General features: G+C 50.9%; 1 protein-coding gene across 1 annotated transcript in view; it reads right to left on the reverse strand.

Annotated features, from left to right (window-relative positions):
• GPR4 (G protein-coupled receptor 4) overlaps nucleotides 1–18,639 on the reverse strand; it is a 41,524-nt gene extending 22,885 nt beyond the window's left edge. Inside the window, exon 1 of the mRNA XM_081869356.1 lies at nucleotides 18,454–18,639. The gene's annotated coding sequence lies outside the window, so the exon portion shown is untranslated. The remainder of the gene's footprint in view (nucleotides 1–18,453) is intronic.
• Nucleotides 18,640–19,559: the final 920 nt, after the last annotated feature.

Here is a 19,559-nt window from a genome sequence, read left to right on the forward strand (position 1 = left end):
GCACCCACTTAGTTGTAGGAGTTGGAGTTTGGCTCATGGGAACTCGACAGTGCCAGACTGGGGGAGATGGGGCTGAAACGATAGGCCAGGGGTCAGCAAACCTTTTCAGCAGGGGGCCAGTCCACTGTCCCTCAGACCTTGTGGGGGGTGGACTACATTTGGGGGGGGGAATGAACACATTCCTGTGCCCCACAAATAACCCAGAGATGCATTTTAAATAAAACACACATTCTACTCATGTAAAAACACCAGGCAGGCCCCACAAAGAACCCAGAGGTGCATTTTAAATAAAAGGGCACATTCTACTCATGTAAAAACACGCTGATTCCCGGACCGTCCACGGGCCAGATTGAGAAGGCGATTGGGCCGCATCTGGTCCCCGAACCTTAGTTTGCCTACCCATGCAATAGGCCTTGCAGCCCCTTCCCAACCAGGTCCTAACCTGGTGGTTATAGAGACTAAAAAAACGGCCTCTCCAGGGCTAGAAATGGAGGTCGCTCAGCCCCCTGCCCTCTGTGCCGCCACACCCAGGCATGATCCGCAAAGAACCTGTGGCACCTTAGAGACGGATGAATGATAGCAGATGGCATCGTTTTCATCGCATGCATGAAAAGTTCTCCTTGGTTGCCACCTCTATATCTGTGTGGGTGTGAAAGGAGGGACAAATGTGGTGGTTCTGTGTACAGACATATAGATGCCCGCTGGGGTCCCCTCTAATTCTAAAATTCTATCTCACACACACACTCACACACCTGATTAAGTAGAGTGAACACCGTGAAGGGAATTCTGATAGACTTTTGTAAAATAGAACTCCCAACGAAACAGACTGTTGGAAGATTCAGGGCCGGTAAAAGAATCTCCTTCTTAGAACTGTGGAATCGTGGAGTTGGAAGGGACCCCAGGGGTCATCTAGTCCAACCCCCTTTCAACGCAGACATCTTTCACGCAGCGCAATAAACGAACTATGGGCACGTTGAGAGGGCTTCAGTTCGGGGCCAGAACCGTGCCGCCCTCTCCTCAAACACCCTGTCCTCCCTCAAAACCGTGGATGGATTTGCTCTGCCTGATTCCTACAGTGGTGCCCCGCAAGACGAACGCCTCGCAAGACGGAAAGCCTGCTAGACGAAAGGGTTTTCCGTTTTGGAGGCGCTTCGCAAAACGAATTTCCCTATGGGCTTGCTTCGCAAGACGAAAATGTCTTGCGAGTTCCTGCGGGGGTTTTTCCCTCCCCCCCCCCTTTCCTAAGCCCTAAGCCGCTTATCAGCTGATCCGCTAAAAGCCGCTAAACCGCTAAAAGCCGCTAATCCGCTAAGCTGTCAATGGGCTTGCTTCGCAAGACGAAAAAAACGCTATACGAAGAGCCTCACGGAACGGATTAATTTCGTCTTGCGAGGCGCCACTGTACAGTGATCCAATATTAGCAGGAGTGGGATTCCCCCAACCACTCCACTTGGGGACTGAAACTCGGAGGAACCTGGAAGCAGCTCCCAGACCACCTCCCCAAAACCCCAGCTCTGTAAATGGCAGAATAGAAGATCGCTGCACCATTCTGAAAAGCAGAACATGCCCTGGCAATGTTTTTAAATCCATGGCCTCAGGGCATCGGTTCTCTCTCCCCACTTCCAGAATCTGGGAAATGCCAGAAAACAGGAAGCTTCGGCCACCACAGTTCAGGGTTACCACCATGAACACACCATCCAGTTGTGTTAATACTGCCATAAAATTTAGGGAACAAGCAGTATAGTGGTACCTCGGGTTAAGTACTTAATTCGTTCCGGAGATCCGTTCTTAACCTGAAACTGTTCGTAACCTGAAGCACCACTTTAGCTAATGGGGCCTCCTGCTGCCGCTGCGCCACCGGGGCACTATTTCTGTTCTCATCCTGAAGCAAAGTTCTTAACCTGAGGCACTATTTCTGGGTTAGCGGAGTCTGTAACCTGAAGCGTATGTAACCTGAAGTGTATGTAACTCAAGGTACCACTGTACTACCAAAATGATTAAGGTTTTAAATGATAATTTTAGGCTATATTTTAGTGATCAAGATTTAATATATATATATTTTTAACTGCCACTATATCTGCACTGTCTCTGTTGTACCCAACCGCAATTCAATTATGATTTTCCTGATATTGTAAGTGACTGTAATAATAGAATCCATTCATTCACACACCACAGAGTACAACACAGAGTTAACCAGGGCTAAAGAACCCCTGACCGATGGCCAACTGTAGTTGGGGGAGACCCCCAGCGGTCATCTAGTCCAACCCCCTGCCATGCAGGTATCTTTCACGCAGCGCATTAAGCGAACTGTGGAACTCCCTCCCACATGAGGCAGGGACGGCCCCCAGTTTGGATGGCTTTAAAAGAGGAACTCCTGATGTTCTGGTGAGTCTTCAAGGCTCCGCAAGACTCTCCGTTGTTTTTTTGCTTCGACAGACGGATACAGCTACCCCCCTGGAAATTGCATGCTCTGAGAGAGGCAGTCGGTGACACACAGGCTGCATGGCATGTGTGTCACAAAGAAGGATGTTGCCTGCCTGCTTCCTGGGTTCTCGCCTACCCTCACCCCAGTTCCATCAACGCTCTGCTACTCCCCCCCCCCATGACTCCCAGTAACAGCCTGTGCTCAGACCCCCAATTTGATTATCCCGCCACTGGCCTATTTATATCCCAGAAACGCACTCTTTGCCTCTGACATGGCCACAAACCAGCTGTCGTGTGCGCACACTTGGTTTACAGGAACCCAAAACTTTCCACCAGGCTCTGGTGTCGGTGGGGATTCTTGCCCAAAGCGGCTTTTGCCCTCCCCACCGTGGCAAGCGAAAGGAAGTCATAGAATCTTAGAACTGAAAGGGATCCTCAGAGGCCATCTATTCCAACCCCCTTCAATGCAGGAATCAAAACTAAAGGCTGTATTTTCTCCCCACTCCATAAGACGCACCTGACCATAAGGCACACCTAGTTTTTAGAGGAGGAAAAGAAGAAGAAAATATTCTGAATGAAACAGTGGGTGTACGCTGGGATTCTTATATTACAAGGGCATGGACCCTGGGGTGCCTTCCAACTCAAAACCTATGATTCTATGAAGCCCTTGCTTGTTCAGAACACAGAAGCACCATCGTCGCTGGATAGCTCAGTTGGTTAGAGCTTGGTGCTGGTGACGCCAAGGTTGCAGGTTCAATCCCTATCTGGGACAGCTGCATATTCCTTCGTTGCAGGGGGTTGGTCTAGATCAGTGTTTCCCAACCTTGTGCCTCCAGCTGTTTTTGGACTACAATTCCCATCATCCCTTGCTAGTCAGGGATGATGGGAGTTGTAGTTCAAAAACAGCTGGAGGCACAAGGTTGGGAAACACTGGTCTAGATGATGTCAGGGTCCTTCCAACCCTACGATCCACCCATCCGCTAAATGCAGACAAGTTTTTGAAATTCTTGCAGGGTCCCTGTTCCTGTAGGAGCATCTGCACCCCCATTGTTCTGCCCGGACACTGAGGTCCAGCTCCGAGGGCCTTCTGGCGGTTCCCTCACTGCGAGAAGCAAAGCTACAGGAAACCAGGCAGAGGGCCTTCTCGGTAGTGGCGCCCGCCCTGTGAAACGCCCTCCCATCAGATGTCAAAGAGAAAAACAGCTACCTGACATTTAGAAGACATCTGAAGGCAGCCCTGTTCAGGGAAGTTTCTAATGTGTGACATTTTGATGTATTTTTAATCTTAGTTGGAAGCCGCCCAGAGTGGCTGGGGAAGCCCAGCCAGATGGGCGGGGTACAAATAATAAATTCCTATTCCTATAAAGGTCCGTATAGTAAAAGCTATGGTTTTCCCAGTAGTGATGTATGGAAGTGAAAGCTGGACCATAAAGAAGGCTGATCGCCGAAGAATTGATGCTTTTGAATTATGGTGCTGGAGGAGACTCTTGAGAGTCCCATGGACTGCAAGAAGATCAAACCTCTCCATTCTGAAGGAAATCAGCCCTGAGTGCTCACTGGAAGGACAGATCCTGAAGCTGAGGCTCCAAGACTTTGGCCACCTCATGAGAAGTGAAGACTCCGTGGAAAAGACCCTGATGTTGGGAAAGATGGAGGGCGCAAGGAGAAGGGGACGACAGAGGACGAGATGGTGGGACAGTGTTCTCGAAGCTACAAAAAACATGAGTCTGACCAAACTGCGGGAGGCAGTGGAAGACAGGAGGGCCTGGTGTGCTCTGGTCCAGGGGGTCACGAAGAGTCGGACACAACTAAACGACTAAACCACAACAACAGCATTCCTATTCCTATAGAAGCAGCTCAACAGGCAGAAGTTCAAAAGGTACAGAATGAACCAGCCTCTGTTGGGTTTCTGCCTAGCAAAGGACTCTTAAAAGATGCTGCTGGAGGTGGGGCCTCCGGCTCACTTTCAGAACGAGGTGCAATAATAGGAAGGACATGGCTTCTCTTAAATCAGCCTTGCAACAACCAGTTAGGAACCAGGAAGTTTTGAGTTAGCGAGGACAAGCCTTTGACAGGCAGAGAATGCGAGACAAAGGCAGGCTTGTGTCAGTAAGACAGCAGTTCCTTTGACTGACACACGCTTTCTTCCAGTGCCTCAAAAGGGAAGAGGCAGCCAGGTTTTGGAAATAGGCAAATGGCTTTAAGTGGTATTGATTAAGCCCAGGCGCCTTCCCCAGGCTTGCTGCGAGCCACACTCCCCAGCCTCTCTCCCAGCCCCTAAGTCAGGGATTTTCATCACCTGGGCATGTTTGGTTTGGGTGCGCCTGCCCAGCTAATCTCGAGGTCTGAGTAAATAACCACGTCTAGGGTTTGGTGCAAGCCTGGGCTTGAGGAGCGTCCAGGTTGCCGGGGGCCTCCTTTTCTCCCACGAAGAGCAAGCGGGAATCTGGCACGCCTGGGCTGTAGCCAAGGCCTGGCTGTTTCTCGCTGCCTGCCTGCCTCAAGGAAATGCAAAGGGCAGAGTGCTGCTGAGCATGTGCGGAGCACCAAGACGCCGTCACTGCGACAAAAAGCAAAACCCAGCTGGGATTCGCAGGACAAGAGGAGACAAGAAGAAAAGTTCAAGAGCAGTAGCCATGCCGGTCTGTTGCAGCAAGAAGAGTCAAAGAATCATATAATTGTCACTTTGAGACCCTGGGGGTCATCCAGTCCCGCCCCCTGGAATGCAGGAGTCTCAGCTAAATCATCCATGACAGATGGCCATTGAACCTCTGCTTAGAAAGCTCCAAGCAAGGAGAGCCCACAACCTCCAACAGCTCTTACCCACAGAAAGTTATTCCTGATATTTAAAAAGAAGAATCTTCTTTCTTGTAACTTGAAGGCATTGGTTCGGTCTCTTGCACTCTGCAGCAGCAGAAAACAAGCTTGCTCCATCTTCCGTGACAGCCCTTCAGATATTTGAAGATGGCTATCATGTCTCCTCTCAGTCTTCTCCTCTCCAGGCTAAACGTCCCCAGCTCCTTCGACCGTTCCTCACAAGGCTTGGTCTCTTGACTCTCAATCATCTAGTTATCTCCCGCTTGGACTACTACAATGCGTTCTACCTGGGGCTCCCTTTGAAGGTGACCCAGAAACTGCAATTAATCCAGAATGCGGCAGCTAGACTGGGGACTGGGAGCGGCCGCCGGGACCACATAACACTGGTCTTGAAAGACCTACATTGGCTCCCAGTACGTTTCCGAGCACAATTCAAAGTCTTGGTGCTGACCTTTAAAGCCCTAAACGGTCTCAGCCCAGTATATCTGAAGGAGCATCTCCACCCCCATCATTCAGCCCAGACACTGAGGTCCAGCTCCAAGGGCCTTCTGGCGGTTCCCTCATTGCGAGAAGCAAAGCTACAAGGAACCAGGCAGAGGGCCTTCTTGGTGGTGGCACCCACCCTGTGGAACGCCCTCCCATCAGATGTCAAGGAAATAAGCAGCTATCTCATCTTTAAAAGACATCTGAAGGCAGCCCTGTTTAGGGAAGTTTTTAAAATTTAATTCTGTATTGTTTTTAACACTCGATTGGGAGCCACCCAGAGTGGCTTGGGAAACTCAGCCAGATGGGTGGGGTATAAATAATAAATTGTTGTTGTTGTTGTTGTTGTTGTTGTTATCTTGGTTGCCCTTCTCTGCACACCTTCCTTCCAGTTTTTCAATCTCTTTCTTAAACTGGCATGGCCAGAACTGGACACAAGATTCCAGGAGGACACTGACCCAGGCAGAATAGAGGAGGGCTATTATTTCCTTTGACCTGGATGCTAGACCTTCGTTGAAGCAGTCTGGAATTGCACCAGCCCTTTTTGGTGGCTGCACCACCTCGTTAGGGTGCTCGTACGAAGCCCTGCACTCTTAACATGCTCAGAGGCGCTGCCCAGGTCTGCATCCTCCGCCAACCTGCAGTTGTTTTGGGCCCCAGGTTGGCGGAGTCTGGCAGGCTGATTCGCTTCCTTCTCCGCTAAACCCCCACCAGCGTCACAATCTCAAACCTGGTTCCCTTCTCTAGACCACAAACCCAAAGAGATTCAAATCAACCGGCAGCACTGCAACAGCTGCTGATTCGTGCTGATATTTCAGCCTCAACAGATGGAGACGCCATCTCAGGCATCCTTTCACTTTCAAAAGCTGCCTTGTGTCAGATCAGAAGGTTTGCCTCTCTCTCCTGGGACTCTGTGCCGCTCTGACTGGCAGCCAACTCTCTAGGGACCAAGAAACCTTCACCACCAGCTTTCAGAGATCCCTTTAACCAAGTGGAGGGGGGCATATTCCTGTGCCTGCCCCAACCACACCTCCACCCAAGGCCAGCCACTGTTTGGGATTACGTTTCCGAGCACATTTCAAAGTGTTGGTGCTGACTTTTAAAGCCCTAAACGGCCTCGGTCCTGTATACGTGAAGGAGCGTCTCCACCCCCATCGTTCTGCCCGGATGCTGAGGTCCAGTGCCGAGGGCCTTCTGGCGGTTCCCTCCCTGTGAGAAGCCAAGTTACAGGGAACTAGGCAGAGGGCCTTCTCGGTGGTGGCACCCGCCCTGTGGAACGCCCTACCACCAGATGTCGAAGAGAGAAAAAACCACCAGATTTTTAGAAGACATCTGAAGGCAGCCCTGTTTAGGGAAGCATTTAATGTTTAACAGACCACTGTATGTTAATGTTTTGTTGGAAGCCGCCCAGGGTGGCTGGGGAAACCCAGCCAGATGGGCGGGGTATAAATAATTTATTATTATTATTATTATTATTATTATTATTATTATTATTATTATTAGGATTCTGGTTGCCACTGCATGCCACAATCCTTGCCTCCCGTCCCCAAATCCCAAAGCCTGCATGCAACTCATGCCTTGCCTTAATCTGAGCAGCAGTATACGTTTTAATAAGTAATTATAATTTTGGGATTTGCTGGTCTTCATGGAGTACCAGGAGTCAGACTCGAACCATGTGAAATAACGAGAGAGAGAGAAAGACCTGAATCACATTTCGTGCCGGGGTCCCAAGTAAGAGACGGTGTCTTTCCAGCTAGGCTTATAGAATCATCAGAGTTGGAGGGGGGACCCTCAAAGGTCCTCCAGTCCAACCCCCTGCTCCAGCATCCCTGGCAGGTGGTGTTGTAAACAAAATCTGCCCTTTTCCCCTTATGGGGTATCCAAGAGCCCATATAGACAGTGGCGTAGCGTGGGTTATCAGAACCCGGGGCAAGGCAAGTAACTTGCGCCCCCTAACCCATGGATTTGCGCCCCCTAACCCGTGGATTTCCCTAACCCCCAGATGTTGCGCCCGGTGCGGCCGGCCCCCCCCTGCACCCCCCACGCTACGCCACTGCATATAGAGTCCTTACGTAGGTTGCCTATTGGTAGGAGAAAATAACAGAGGCCAAGCAGAGAATATTGAGAAACAAAGCAGCTAGTAAGCCTGATCTTTATTGATCTGTTGCAACAGGGTACTCCCCTCACACGCAGGAAAGGAGGAGGACCCAGAACAAAGGTGTGCCTGCCCTGGAGCTCAAGACCACCTACCCATACATCTTACATACATCACAGAAGGGGTGTAACCTAAGACCACCCCCCAGATACATCATACCTACATCACAGAAAAGGCGGTCTACAACAGAAATTTGAGTGTTGTTGTTTTTCCTGTCTGCCAAGTTATCTGATAATAGCTTAGCTGATTTCCTTTCCTGGTAGTCTGGCTCACCCTATTCATACACAGACATACCCTTAAGACAAAATTTGTGAAGGAAAAGACAATGGGGAGGCTTTTCCATTTTCCTTTGACCTTGCAGAGAAAACATTTGGTCAGTTTGGGAACCAAAAATGGTTTCAGGTCGGTCTTCCTGTGCTGATCTATGTACGTCCTTGATTGGTATATTTATGAACATTTAATATATATCTAAGACCTTAAAATTCTTACCACAGTGGTCAACCAACCTGGGCTGAAAAACCTTCCAGCCTCTGCCACTGTGGAACAGCTCGTACTGCCAGGAAGTTCACCCCAGTGTTTAGTCTAAATCGCCCCCTTTTTTTTGTAATTTGGATCAATAGGCTCCAAATCTTCTCTATCACTTGTATGTGGCAGCCCTTAGGATACTGGGAGATCAGATCTCTTTCACCATGAATCTGTCTAATCCTCTTTTAAAACCATCCACGTTGATGGCCATCACTGTCTCCAGTGGAAGAGAGTTCCATAGGTTAACTGTGCATGGCATGAATAAGGACTTGGCTGCCAGACTGCCTCTCCTATCTGTCTCCGCTTCTCCAGCTGGCAAAACAGGGATCCATCATTTCTGGCTGTTTCCCCCTCCCAGGACTTGGGTCTCTCCTGGCCGCTCACTATCTAAGATCATAGAACTACAGATTTTTGAAGGGACCCCTGAGGGTCATCCATTTCAACCCCCTGCAATGCAGGGATCGCAACTAAATGGCGTTACCCTCTATGCATGTTTCTGAGTGTCCTCCTTCAGCTGCTGGTGCCCGGAGGGGTATTGTGGCATGTCCCCTTCTAGAAATTGACCACGGATCATAAGGCCTAGAAACTTGATATTTCGGAGAAGTTGAGTCGCCGCTGGGAATCCTCAACTACGTGGCCTGGCAGAGGCATCAGCCCTGGAGCCCCTGAGAGGTTAAGGCATGAAGGGACCCCTGCTCAGATGCCCAAAGCACCCAGGAAGTCCAACCCAGACAGGAGGGACGTATTAACAGCGGGGCAGCCCAATTCGTTCCAGGGAGGGTCACCCCCTCCTTGAAGGGTCCGGTGCGTGACTTTGATCAAAAGTGCATTTTATCAGCTGCAGATATCTCTGCTTGTTTGCAGAAGAAACACAATCGGAATGATCAAGGGGTGGAGCAATTCCTCTAAGAGGAAAGGTTACAACATTTGGGGTTGCTTTTTTATTTTTTATCTAGCCAAAAGGCTAGATACCGTATTTTTCACTCCATAAGACACACTTTTTTCTTCCTAAAAAGTAAGGGGAGATGTCTGTGCGTCTTATGGAGCGAATGCGTGGTCCCTGGAGCTGAAATGCCCAGGGGCAAAAAGCAGATCATGCTCTTTTTTTTTTTTGAAAGAGGGAAGGGGGTGTTGAAACAAAGCCGCTGAGCAGCTGATCGTTTGCCGATCGGGGAGAGAGATAAGGGACTCTAGCGATAAAGGAGGCAGCCTGGGAGGGGGGAGGTAAAGAGCGAACTTGCAAGCAGAGGAGACAGGAAGACTAAAGCAATGAGGAGAGAAAATAGACAAAAAGGAGGAGCAAAAAACTGCTCCAGCTAAGGAAAAGACACTAAGGCAAGCAAGAGGGAAGGGGGTGTTGAAACAAAGCCGCTGAGCAGCTAATCAGCAAGCAATCAGGAGGGAGATAAGGGGCTCTAGAGATAAAGGAGGCTGCCTGGGAGCGGGGGAGGTAAAAGCACATGGATCCTCAGGATTTTTGCATTGGGTCACCCCAAATTCACCATCAGATCACATAGCATGTCCATGGCTGCAGCCTGCACAAAAAAACCACACACCCACTGTTGCCTGGGGCCGCAATGGCGCAAAAATGTGGTTACAAAGCACAGATCCACACGGATCCTCAGGATTTTTGCGTTGGGCTACCCCAAACTCAAGGGACGCGGGTGGCGCTGTGGGTAAAACCTCAACGCCTAGGACTTGCCGATCGCATGGTCGGCGGTTCGAATCCCCGCGGTGGGGTGCGCTCCCGTCATTCGGTCCCAGCGCCTGCCAACCTAGCAGTTCGAAAGCACCCCAGGTGCAAGTAGATAAATAGGGGCCGCTTACCAGCGGGAAGGTAAACGGCGTTTCCGTGTGCTGCGCTGGCTCGCCAGATGCAGCGATGTCATGCTGGCCACGTGACCCGGAAGTGTCTGCGGACAGCGCTGGCCCCCGGCCTCTAGAGTGAGATGAGCGCACAACCCTAGAGTCTGTCAAGACTGGCCCGTACGGGCAGGGGTACCTTTACCTTTTTACCCCAAACTCACCGTCAAATCACATGTCTGTGGCCACAGCATGAACCACAAAAATTATACATCCACTGTTTCGTTCAGAATATTTGTTTTCTTGTTTTCCTTCTCTAAAAACTAGGTGCGTCTTATGGTCAGGTGTGTCTTATGGAGCAAAAATACGGTAAGTGGGGGGGGGGACCAGAGAAAGAGAGAGACCTCACAGAGGTGTGGTAAATTATGCATGTTGTAGAGAAAGTGTATTTCCTCCCTCCCATAATACTAGAAACCAGTGGGGCCTTATCCAGTACAGCTGAAGCTCTGGGATTTGCTCCCAGGAGAGGCAGCGATGGTCACCAGCATAAATATCTTTAAAATGCACTGGCAGGAATGCAGTGTGAAACACAGTAAATGAACGAATGGAGGATTAGAAATTTTGCGGGCATCTGTCAGTCTCCAGAGACAATGGAGTGTGCTTTGGCGGGCCAAACCAAACTGCTCAAGAATCACACCGCTTGCCGTGGCTGCAGAGACCGGTAACTCATAACTGCATTGTTTTTACTGTGTTAGCATCACCGAAGTGACCTCCCCGGCAAGTGTGTCTGGAGGTCCTGGGCAGCCAAGTTGACCCCCTCTTGGCCTCATGGATGTGGTCCAATGGAAAGCAGAGGAAGACATTTGGCACCGGCTTGGCAGCAGGAGTTGCTGGAGGGAGGCGTACAAGGTGCCATTCAACCCCCTTAGAGATTTGTGTAGGCTTTGCTCACAAGCCTTTTCTTCTCCTAAAGAACGTTTAGGATCGAGAGTTTTCCTTCTCCTGGATGGGCTGCCTTCCCAGTTGAACGAGCCGCACCTGCCCAGTAATAGTCCTACTCTATTCTACACCAGTAGTGATGTATGGAAGTGAGAGCTGGACCATCAAGAAGGCTGATCGCCGAAGAATGGATGCTTTTGAATTCTGGTGCTGGAGGAGACTCTTGAGAGGCCCATGGACTGCAAGAAGATCCAACCTCTCCATTCTGAAGGAAATCAGCCCTGAGTGCTCACTGGAAGGACAGATCCTGAAGCTGAGGCTCCAAGACTTTGGCCACCTCATGAGAAGAGAAGACTCCCTGGAAAAGACCCTGATGCTGGGAAAGATGGAGGGCAGAAGGAGAAGGGGACGACAGAGGACGAGATGGTGGGACAGTGTTCTCGAAGCTACCAGCATGAGTTTGACCAAACTGCAGGAGGCAGTGGAAGACAGGAGGGCCTGGTGTGCTCTGGTCCAGGGGATCACGAAGAGGCGGACACGACTAAACAACAACAACATTCTGCTTTGGTCAGGCCACCCCTGGATCCCTGTGTCCAGTTCTGGGTGCCACAGTTAAAAATGGATACTGACAAGCTGGAAGGTTTGCAGAGGAGCCTTATGAGGAACGACTGAAGGAGTTGGGTATGTTTATCCTGGAGAAGGGAAGACTGAGAGCTGACAGGACAGCCATCTTCAAATATCTAAAGGGCTGTCATATGGAAGAAGGAGCCAGCTTGTTTTCTCCTGCTCTGGAGGGTAGGACTCGAACCCGCGGCTTCAAGTTGCAAGGAAGGAGATTCCAACGAAACATTAGAAATACCTTTTTGGCCAGGAAGAGCTGTTTGACAGTGGAATGGACTCCCAATGAAGGTGGTGGACCTTGGAGGTTTTTAAACAGGTTGAATGACCATCGGTCAGGGATGCTTCAGTTGAGACTCCTGCATTTCTGTGGGCTGGACTAGATGACCCTTGGGTGTCCCCAGTGGCGTAGCATGGGGGGTGCAGGGGGGGCCGGCCGCACCGGGCGCAACATCTGGGGGGGGGGCGCTCGCCGCCTCCGGAGTCGCCGAAGAGCCTCAGGCGCGGGCTGTAGCAGAGCCCCATGTCTCGCGGAACCGACGAGCTGTGCGTGCGTCCGGGCTGAAGGCGTCTGGCAGGCAGCGGCTCTCAGTGCTCGCCACGGTCCCCGCGCATCAGGGCTGCGGAGGGCGCGCCAGGCAGCCCCTCCTCACAGCCCCGCCGCCGCCGCTGCTGCAGCTGCTGGGCCATGTTGCATTTTCCTCGCCTCTCTGCCCTCCTCCTCCTCCGGGCAAGTGGCGTCGTTTGGGCGGCAGCGCCAGTGGCAACTCGCCTCAGATCACCTGACACGGACCCGCCACCGCCGCCATGGCTACCTTACCGTAAATACCCCAGCCCAGGCAGCAGCAAGAAGAAGCTGGCAGCGGCGGCAGGTTAGGGGTTAGGGGCGCAAATTACTTGCCTTGCCCCGGGTGCTGACAACCCACGCTACGCCGCTCTAAAATTTTGTCGCTCTATGATATTAGGGGAAGGTATTCCTCTGGTTTAGTTTTGAATTGCCTGCATTCAGAAAACAGGAAAGACTATAAGGTATCTATGATTCAGATAAACAGTGTAGGCCCAGGGCCAGGCTGCCCTGAGGGGAGACCTTTTTCCTTTATCCCTCTTTGAAGTTAGACTGGTCATGAGGAACTATCCAGGCCTGTCTTTTAAGTCACTTCTCCCTTCATCCCTCTCTCTCTCCCCCAGTGCCATTAAGGCAGGCAGATTCAGACACCCCCAGTGCCACATTTTCCCAAAGCAAGCTGAAGCATTTAAGGGGATGGGGAGAGGCAGTTTTAACCAGGTTGCTCATTTATGCCCCGGCTGCCGCCTCCATGTGTTCCGTAGGCTTCAGAAATTGCATTTGCGCTGATGCAATTACCGCTTTAAACTCGTTTTTTATCGTCGCAATTTTGTTAGCTGGTGCCGACGGGCGGCAAAAATGAAAACATAAATAGGGTCGGGGGAGGGCCCCTGTGTGGCTGGGGAGAGAGGAGGAATCTTCATTCTTTGTGTGCTAGAAATACTAACCCCCCCCTTTAAAAAAAAGAGAGAGAGAAATTGCTGTGAGGAGTCTGCTCCTTCAAGGCTGCATTGACTTCAGGGCAGAGTTGGACTAAACATTAGGAAAAGCTTTCTGACAACAAGGGCTGTTTGATAGTGGAACAGTCTCCCTTGGGAAGTGGCCGATTCTCCTTCATTTGAAGTTTTAAAGCAGAGGTTGGGTGGTCATCTGTCATGCATGCTTTAGCTGAGATCTCTGCACTGCAGCGGGTTGGACTAGATGACCCCAGGGGCCCCTTCCAACTCTACAATCCTGTGATGGCCTGGGAATCCGATTCAGAGGCTGAACCGGAGGAATCCCAGCCTGCACAGGAGTCCCCACCTCCAGGGCCGGCTGAACTGGGGCAGGGCCTTGATTCTGAAGCGCCTGCACCTGTGCCGGATCCTCAGGAGCAGGCACCAGGTGATCCCACTCTGGCTCCAGAGGTGGTTGAGGACTCAGTGCCTGCAGGTGAGTCTCCCCCTGGGTCCAGTAACCCTCCAGCCTCTCCTGAGCTGCAGAGGCTCAGGGCAGAGAGGCGAAGGGAACTGTTGGTCGTTGATGAGCTGTTTCGGCCAGTACCCAGTCCGGTTCCCCCAGAGTTCCTGTCCTTGCCCGGCTTCCCTCTGTGGACCCCGCTTCGCCCGAGGAGGACTGTCTGCCGACCCTCAACTCAGGTCCTGGACCTCGCCCCACGGTAACCTCCCCCCCCCCCGACCAGCACAAATCCTATGAACCTGGTGCCCTGCAAATGTTCTGAACATCCCCCATCAGGCAGAATGTAACTGCCAAACCAGTGCAGGCAATACTGAACGCAGAAGAAGCTTTCTGTGTTCCCTGGCCGAGGAACGAAGGAAGCAGCCCGTACACCAGAAATCACAGTGATTTCTCCATCCTTCCAGCCCGGTTTTGCCTACTCGGACGGAAATGGGTCTTTCCCACATTGCCTGCTGTATCCTCCCTTAACAGCCTCCAACAACCTGGGGGAGGCGGCGTGAGGGTGTTTCAAGAAGATGCTGGCACTGTTAAAGGCCATCATCTCGGGAAATCATTTGTGATACGCCTGAACTCTTTGTCCCCAAACACCCACAGCCTGCTCCTTAAGGGTTCCTTGCCAAGGGGGGGGGGGCGGGGAAGGTTTTCAGGGAGGGAGGGGGAAAGCCTCCAGATCAGGGACCAGCTCTGTCAAAGGGGGCACAGCTCAGTGTCCCACACGGGGCACAATCCGCCACCAAGTCCTCCCACATAATCCTTACTGAAATGTATCAATGCCAGTGGGACACTTGTTCAGGAGCCCCAAAGGCTGCCCAGATCCAGTTAAAGGTAAAGGGACCCCTGACCATTAGGTCCACTCGTGGCCGACTCTGGGGTTGCGGCGCTCATCTCGCTTTACTGGCCGAGGGAGCCAGCGTACAGCTTCCAGGTCATGTGGCCAGCAGGACTAAGCCGCTTCTGGAGAACCAGAGTAGCGCATGGAAATACCGTTTACCTTCCCGCCAGAGCGGTACCTATTTATCTACTTGCGCTTTGACGTGCTTTCGAACTGCTAGGTGGGCAGGAGCAGGGACTGAGCAACGGGAGCTCACCCCATCACGGGGATTCGAACCGCCGACCTTCTGATCGGCAAGCCCTAGGCTCTGTGGTTTTTTAAATTGTGCATTCACGATGAATTGCACTTGTGACACTGTCAGGACGGTTAGACGCGATTCTGCTTTCAATAGCTTTTCTGCCTGCAAAACCTGTGGGGTAGTCATCCCATTCTGTTTCCAGAACTTCCAGCGGAAATCCTCACTTCCTTTGACGCCACAGATGATGGTGATGATGATTATTTTATTATTCCCGGGGTTTGTGGGGGGGTGTCCTGCTTTTGTTGCGCTGCAGTACAATATTGCCTCTCCAGATGGCAATCATAGAAATGTAGAGATGCAAGCGACCCCCCTCCAGGGTCATATTCTACTCCAACCCCTTGCAATGCAAAAGAATCTCCGAAGGCAATTAAGACAATACAACGAGGAGAGTCTGCCACATTCCTAGGTTGTCTGTTCCACTGTTAAAAGAGATCTTAGCCCTCAGAGAGTTCTTAATATTTGGTTGGAATAGTGTTTCTGGTATTTGGCTGGAATCTCCCATCTTGCAGTTTGAATCCGTGGGTCCCACCGTCTGGGGCAGCAGAAAAACAAGCTTGCTCCATCATACATGGGACAGCCCTTCAAAGATTTAAATTTGGCTAGGATATTACTTCTCTTTTTAAAAAAAACTTTTCCCCTTTTCCTTTATTTATTTATTTAATATAATTATTACAAAATATAAGCAAAATATTGCAAATGCATACATACATATATATTTCAGATAAGCACACACATATAAAAAAGAACAAAGGAAAAAAGAAGGAGAAAAAATAAAGAGAAGAAAAGTTGGAAGAATTTCTTCCAAATTTATTCTACAAATATCTCAATATAAAAATGATAATAAAATTTCATTGATTGACTTCCGTCGCTTACACTGCACTTCCTATATACAATTTTAAGCAAGATTGTATCTGTTATTCCGTATTTTCCCCGTGCAATCTCACACAAATATTCTAATCAATAAGTTTTCTAAATCTTTCATAAATCTCTTCTAAACACAACCAATACTTTACATTTAATCTAGCATATGACTTCTCAACCGTTCCTCGTGAGGCTTGGGTGTCCAGATCCACATGGGAAAAGTCCCAAAACAACTACTAAAACGGAATGACGTGTGAATGGTCTCGTATAAATTCTGCACTGACACACGATTATTGCGTCAACAGCATAGCCTCGTAGGCAGGAGGAGCACGAGGGTCATCTAATCCAGCCCCCTGCAATGGAGGAATATTTTGCCCAGGGCCCTGAGATTCAGAGTCCTGTGCTGTAGAAATGGAGCTACACATGTTGCAGAATACCACGCACAGGGGGAAATGCCAGTCCGTACGGCCCCGAAACCAGAACATAGCGCAGCCTTGACTGCACACGTTGGCAGTGGCTCTCAAGGTTTTAGAAGTCTCCTTTTGGGGGTCCATAACTGACCTCAGTGGCTAAGGGGGCAGAAGGTCCAGGGAACTGGGAGAGACAGGCAGCAGTTCCCTCTGCTATCCTGGAGACATTAGGCCATGTCTAAAAAGGCTGCGGGTGGCGCTGTGGGTTAAACCACAGAGCCTAGGGCTTGCCGATCAGAAGGTCGGCAGTTCGAATCCCCACGAGGGGGTGAGCTCCCATTGCTCGGTTCCTGCTCCTGCCAACCTAGCAGTTCAAAAGCACGTCAAAGTGCAAGTAGATAAATAGGTACCGCTCCGGCGGGAAGGTAAATGGTGTTTCCGTGCGCTGCTCTGGTTCACCAGAAGCGGCTTAGTCATGCTGGCCACATGACCCGGAAACTGTACACCGGCTCCCTTGGCCAGTAAAGCGAGATGAGCGCCACAACCCCAGAGTCGTCTGCAACTGGACCTAATGGTCAGGGGTCCCTTTACCTTTACCTAAAATTACTTCTGGGTCACCAGCGATCAGAAGAGGGGCTGACATTCATGTGGGGGGGGGAGGCCCAGTGCAGTCTTTGAGGCCCCTAATCAGGGCGCAAAGAGAATCACCGCTGCGATTCCCGCACTGAAGCGGGCTGGGCTAGATGAGCTTTGGGGGTCCCTTTGGGCTCTGCAATTCTCCTGCCTGTCTGCCCCTTCTTCTTAACACCCAACCTGAAGAGGAGTTCTGGGGCGTTTGAAAGCTTGGTCTCCCCTTCCGTTGGTCCTACTTAAAGGTTGCAACTCAACTGTTCCTTTTGGGTATCTACGATTGGCTGAGGTTCCCTAGGGTCCCTTTCTAAAACTCTCTACAGTTCTGTGATACTTTCCTAGTTGGACCGATATGGGGCTTCATTTGAGCCCTGGCCTTAATTCCAGAATCTTTTTTCAGCCCCAGCCAAAGGCCCCTGGGGACGTGCAGAGTACATTCCTCACTAAGCAAACAGCCCTGCACATGATGCATTTTCGCTAGGAACATTCGTCAGGTGCTTTTATATACTTTTAGACGCCTGCTAAATATATATATTTCAGCAAGCCAGTCTGTCCGGACGTGTAATTTAGTCATGCATAACTTGTTTTTGAATTTGGCAGATTTCTATCTGCGTGGTTATTTCACTGTTTTATGCACACAGCTGAGAGATTTGCTGATTATCAGGCGGTTTGTAAAATTTATTAAATAGTTAAGTGTGTGGACTAGATAGGGCGAAGGGCTTAATTTCTAAGCAGGGCTTAGAACCCCAGAACCTCTCTTTTTATAAATTAACCATGGACTGGACTATCAATTTGTCTGGCTCAACCTGGCACAGACTCTAAAGGAGTAAAGTTTGCCAAGGCAAAAGAATTTTTAAAAGCCAGCCTGCTTTCCTGAGCCTGCCGAATGTCAGGCGTGGTGTGACAGATTAGGGCAGGGGAGCCCATTATTATTTGCTACCCTGAGGGCAAAGACCCGAGTGCAAATCTGTACTCTAATGTACACGTGCGTTTTATCCTAAGCTGTACTCAGTTGTTTTTGTTTAAAAAAAAAGCAGCCTGTAAATTTAATTAATTTAATTTGACCCATTTTAATGTACAGTGGTACCTCGGGTTAAGTACTTAATTCGTTCTGGAAGTCTGTTCTTAACCTGAAACTGCTCTTAACCTGAAGCACCACTTTAGCTAATGGGGCCTCCTGCTGCCGCCACGCGATTTCTGTTCTCATCCTGAAGCAAAGTTCTTAACCCGAAGTACTATTTCTGGGTTAGCGGAGTCTGTAACCTGAAGCGTCTGTAACCCGAGGTGCCATTGTATGTGTTTATTTACTGTTGCAAGCCGCTCGGAATTGTCAAGGGACCCCGAGGGTCGCCCGCTCCAACCCCCTGAGATATTTCCGTCTATTAAAAAGTGACTAATACGTGCAATTAATTGTAATCGTATAATTCAGTTTCAAAGAGGAATGCGCAAAAGCGAGGGCCGCGGCGGCTGCCCAGAAACAGAAGGGAAAACACTCTGCACGTGTTCAGGGGATCTCTCTCGCGCCGTGGCGCAGGAAGAGGAGCCCCAACCCAAGAGAACGGGGGTCCCCCCACCCACGTCTCCACGGCTCTCCTTTCCCAAACGCGCAATGCGCCCCGATGCGCTGTGGCTCACCTCCGTCTCGGCCGGTCGATGGAGAGGTTGCGGGTGGTCTCTCCGGGGCTCCCAAGGGGGCTTCTGTCCGCCGCCGCCGCCGCCTGCTCATGCCGCCGCCGTCGGGGCATCGTGCCGGGCTCCCATCGGGGTCCCCCTCTGGGCAGGTGCGCTTGGCTCTGGGGCGCAAAGACGAGCAGGGCGCGCCGGCTCGCCCCGACTGAGCAGCGGCTGCCCGGCGGCTCCTTTCCCCGGAGCCAGCCGCCCGCCCTCCTTCCCTCTCTCCCGGGGCGGGGAACGGGGGTGGGTGGCGGGGGGGGGGGAGAGAAGCAGCCGTAACCCTCTCGTCGCCGGAGCCTCCGCGGAGAGCCCTAGAAGAACCGCGGAACTGGAAAGGGACCGCAAGGGTCATCCAGCCCAACCCCAGGCTGCGACGCGCGAATCTTTTGCCCCAAGCAGAACTCGAATCCACGACCCTGGGATTAAAAGCCTCAGGCCATAACGACCAAGCTGTTGCAATCGCCGTCTAAGGAGCCGCTTCCCCTCTGGGGTGGGTATGCATGCGGTGGGGGCACCCCCCTCGACAGAGATCTCTCCCCATGCACAGGCAGCCCCTTTGAGAGAAGGCAAAAAAATGGGTGGGGGGTTTGAGAAGTGTCCTCCCCCCCCCCGACAACCATTTCCTATATACCTTCCCTGGTTAATAGGAGTGCCCCCCCCAAAAAAACCCCTGCATGCTTCCATGCCAACAGATGGGAAATGACAGAAAGTTGTTGCGGACTAGCCGCTTGAGTGAGCTTTGGTACTTTGAGCTCTGAAGAGTTTCCCTGGGTTGACGTGCCTGGGGGTGAGCTGCTGAAGCTGAACCCCCAAAGATGGGGGGGGGGTTAACCGTTTGAGAGCCAGAGCCCTGGCCATCAGCCTGAAGTGAAGAGACTCATTGCTGGGGCTGGACGTTCATCATCATCATCACTTTTAATTTGTATACAGTAGTACCTCGGGTTACATATACACTATCTATCTATCTATCTATCTATCTATCTATCTATCTATCTATCACTAAAATATAACCTAAAATTTATCATTTAAAACCTTAATCATTTTGGTAGTACAGTGGTACCTCGGGT

Source organism: Podarcis erhardii (assembly GCF_964252035.2).
Source record: "Podarcis erhardii genome assembly, chromosome: 7".
In the NCBI taxonomy this organism is placed as follows: Eukaryota; Metazoa; Chordata; class Lepidosauria; order Squamata; family Lacertidae; genus Podarcis; species Podarcis erhardii.